Genomic DNA, 5,091 nt, shown 5'->3' on the forward strand with positions numbered 1-5,091 from the left:
GTATTAATTTTTATATATGAATCAAATAGATAATAGCGACCAAATATAGGAACATGATGTTATAAAATCGTATCAAACATTTATCTATCTATAAAGGAATACGTTCATTGTTATTGTTTTTGTTTGTATATATAACGTTCATGAAAATGTATTCGTTTGATAGAAAATGTTTTATTCATGAAACAAATATTTCCTCTTGTCTTCAAGACTTCATCAGTGCAACTAATATATAATATATACATATAGGCCTATATATATACATACACATATATAATTATATATATGATATAGGCCTATATATTATATAGGCCTATTTTATATACAGTATTGTCATATTATATTCATCCACGTGTGTTGAAACAATAAATAACATTAATTAACTTCATTCATTCAACATTTGATACTTACTTCATCATTACGTCAATTTGCTAACTACTATTCAAGTTTCAATGAATATCTTGCTAAAATCATTAGATTCTGTCGGCTGGGCGTTGTGGCGTGCGTCTGTAATCCAGTGACTTTGGAAGCCGGGGTTGTCGGATCGCATGAGTTCGGGGCTCCTGCTGGTCGTTATGCTATGGCGATTGGACGTCCACGCTGAACTCGTCGTCGATATGGTTGGACAAGTGGAGGCATGGACAACCAGGTTGTCTAAGGAGGAACGTACTGGCACAGGGTGGAAACACAGCAGGCAAAAGTTCCCACGTGGAGTAGTAGCGGGATAGCGTTCATGAATAGGATGCGATTGGTAGCCCGAGCAATAAGGCGAAACACAATCCTTTTTTTACATTTTTTAACATCTCTTGAAAGTCTTTTAATTTCTCAAATTTACCGTATCGGTTACCTGCGTTTATTCACATTTATATTGTGTTTTCTTGTTTTTGAATATTGATATTCTATTGAATTCTATATTTCAAGCTGAAAATTAACAAGTATCAAACAATACCGTACACCATGAATTATGTAAGATTCATTCATTCATTCTGCTTTATTATTAACACGATAAATTTAACATTGCATCATCATCATTAGTAAAAACATGCGAAGGTATTAATAATATAAACATTTCTTACAAAAAGGTTAAAATTTACAAAAGCACAAACAAAAAAGACAATTAGCACAGACATTCAAGTCAAGTTAAATTTACAAAGTATACGAAAAAAAAATTATTTCTAAACTTGTTTTTGGTCTATTAATTAAACGAATATTTCGTCTTGTGTTCAACACTTCATCAGTGCAACTAATATATATATATATATATATATATATATATATATATATATATATATATATATATATATATATATATATATAGGCCTATATAAAGAAGCCTATATATACGTATATATAAGCCTATATACGGTACTTGTAACGTAATTTGACTGGTCTAAATAACATTTTAACGATGCTGTAATGTTATAATAACTTTATTATTTTCGGACATACCTAACCTATTCTAGAACGTCATAATAACTTTTTGTGTTTAATTGCTTGTCATTGATAATAAAAATCAACTGTTAACTAGGGTTTGTGCTATTTGTTCTAAGCTCAACAACAGCGACAACAACAACAATAATAATAGGCCTAATAATAATTATACCAACAATAGTAATAATTATTATTATATAACAATAATGATAATAAAGATAAATCATTCTTTAACTCCGAGCATTTTACAATAATTTCATGTCATATTGGATTATTAAATGGAATTGAGAAATGAATATATTATAGTCATATGGAGACATTGATTTTAAAAACAATGGAGCGGGACTGCCCCTTTTCTAATCTATTTAGGTAACGATAAAGCAATGGCATGCCGCCCTCTGTATAATACAAGGTGTTCGCAAATCAATACCCGTTTTACATAATAATAGGCCTATAGTATCATAGAGAAAATAGAACAGTTCCATTTCCTCTATGATAATATCAAGTACTTACTAATAATTCTCGAAACTTATAGCTTTACTATTCAATTGGTACCATTGTGCTTCCGACACCCAATGGAATTAAAAGAAGGTTTCAAAGAAGTTAAATTCAATACCAAATACAAAAATATATAAAATTGTGAGTTTTATTACACCAAAGGTGAAAGTAATAATAATTACTACATAAACATCATCTAGCTAAAAGTTAATAGGCCTGCTTAGGGGAATAACAACACGATAGCATCTCATTTCAGCACAGGTTTAGTTGCACACCCAACGTCAATGGGCACTCCGGTCTACGAACTTGGAGCATCGATCGGCATACAAATAATTGTAATAATAATAATAATAATAATAATAATAATAATAATAATAATAATAATAATAATAATAATAATAATAGTAATAGTAATAATAGTAGTAATAATAATAATAATAATACCAACAACATCAACAACAATAACAACAATAACAATAATAATAATAATAATAATAATAATAATAATAATAATAATAATAATAATAATAATAATAATAATAATAATAATAATAATAATAATAATAATAATAATAATAATAATAATAATAATAGTAATAATAATAGTAACAGTACAGTAACATACCCTGTGATACCAACATTTCTGTCAAAGAATACTATGAGCTCGGAAACAAAGACCGGGAAATTGAAATCACTAAAATGTGACACTTAAACAGCACAACTCTCAGTTATCATAGACCACTTGCAATAATCATAAAAGGAACTACAAAAATATCTACAAAATACCAGAAAACACCAACCCCCGAGAACTACAAAAGATTGCCCTAATGGGTACTGCACATATACTCACAAAACATTATCTATACCCTCTCACTCATGGACTCCAGAAAAGAGAAGATGTTGAGTTAGAAACCAACATAGCGAAGTAAAATATAATAATAATAATAATAATAATAATAATAATAATAATAATAATAATAATAATAATAATAATAATAATAATACAGTAATAATAATAATGATAATGATGATAATAATGATGGTGATTATAATAATGGCGATGATGATAATAATAATAATTAACAATTTTAATAATATATTGGCCCACATCGAAAACAAGTTCAAATTCTTGAATATCTGTATTAAGGATCTGTTCATTACTTGATCATTGCGTCATTTTTCTAATTAATATTTATATTATATGCAAATGAAGTCAATTGAATAACTTAGTGCGGACTAATCAAATGATGTGTTGCTAGAATCAGTCGGTTCCGTCGGCTGGGCGTTGTGGCGTGCGTCTGTAATCCAGTGACTATGGAAGCCGGGGTTGTCGGATCGCATGAGTTCGGGGCTCCTGCTGGTCGTTGTGCTATGGCGATTGGACGTCCGCGCTAAACTCGTCGTCGATATGGTTGGACAAGTGGAGGCATGGACAACCAGGTTGTCTAAGGAGGAACGTACTGGCACAGGGTGGAAACACAGCAGGCAAAAGTTCCCACGTGGAGTAGTAGCGGGATAGCGTTCATGAATAGGATGCGATTGGTAGCCCGAGCAATAAGGCGAAACACAATCCTTTTTTTTTTCTATATTCCTTTTCTCTTTTAAAATTATCTATTTTTTAATTCCCATAAAAATTGTGTCCTCTGATGTGCATACATTACAGACACATAATACAATTTGTTTTAAAGCAATTGAAATAAAGTAGCAGTAATTTCGCTAATTATTGATTCTCAGTTAAAGGATCAGATAATTAAGTTTGAGTGGTAAAAATAAAAACATTAAGTTGCACCGTACGGTATATAAAAAAAAAATGTGCTTAGGCGCATTGCAATACATACGTTTGTTGATTTACACTTTTAACTTTAAAAATGCAATTAGATCAACGATTTGTATCAATTTCATTATTATATTAATTCTTACTGAAATGCTGACGCAAACCTATTGTATTATTATATCGTAATTACATATTTTTAAATTGATGTATCGCCTGCCAGTCGTTGATCTATTTATTCACCATCATTTATCTCTGGTCCTTGATCCAGTTATACTTTTCATGATTGTCTTAAAATTGGACTGGTTTGTGTACTTAACGGCAGGTGAGACACTGAAAGTGCAACTGAGCCTGTGTTGTCTTATGGTTAAGTTCTATTCTTTACATGATAAGGTGGTCACGTTTTCGCAAAAAGTTGACATTGGTATTGTTCTAATGTCATCTTTCCGAAACGTTTGAAATCTATGGAAGCACAATCATTTTCTTGACATTGCTTTGGAGTTTTGCAAGTTGGTACAAAGAAGGTTATATAGAAGTCAAGGGTATGAGTTTTACACATTAACCTCCGCTGAACTTACTATTAGCTAGGACGGGCTGCCCAGCAAATGACAATAACAATTTTAGGGTTACCACCACCACAATTACAGAAAAGAGGGAACTACTTAAAGATTAGGAAAAACACAATGGGATTTCGAGTCTCAGGGTTTTGATTCCTTAGACCACTCAGACAGTTTGCCACACTTTTGAAATTCGTTGGATGATAGACGTTTTGTATTCCCGTTCATCGCTTTTTCCCAACAAAAAAACAAAGACAATACGGTATATTTTCTGATAGCCTTAGGTATAATGTGAATTGACGGCGTTAGCATGTCAAGCACTAAACCCTCTGACCAATACAACCATTCTCTTTGATTAAAATTAAGCCTATTTAGTCAAGTTCATATAGTACTATTAAAAGCAAAACATTTTTCATATTAGGCCTACCAATGAAACGTCAAGTAGTAAATACTATTAGCAGTTAATTCAATGTAGGGCCTATTCGGTATCACAAATATATATAGAATACAGACTGTTATTTAACGAACGAACGAAAATTTATTATTTATAAAGGCGAAGCAATTTTGAGACTATTGTGTTCTGGAATTGCGTCGATAAATTGGTTCAATTCAGGGTATAACAACTCAGCGAACTGGAACAAAAACGACCGGTGTATATTTATATCATTCAACCAGGGAACAGTGAAATTTCACTGTTCCCTGATTCAACGATCATATCGTATCATCAACCTGAATCTATACTAGAACTAAACCTTTTGTTTATTGATGAAACCGATTTGCCGCCGTGTAGACATGATTATATATAAAATTATTGTTTACAGCAGTCTCGTAACCCAA

Source organism: Anneissia japonica, unplaced genomic scaffold (assembly GCF_011630105.1).
Source record: "Anneissia japonica isolate Jap-2015-1 unplaced genomic scaffold, ASM1163010v1 scaffold1203_len951721_cov167, whole genome shotgun sequence".
Lineage (NCBI taxonomy): Eukaryota > Metazoa > Echinodermata > Crinoidea > Comatulida > Comatulidae > Anneissia > Anneissia japonica.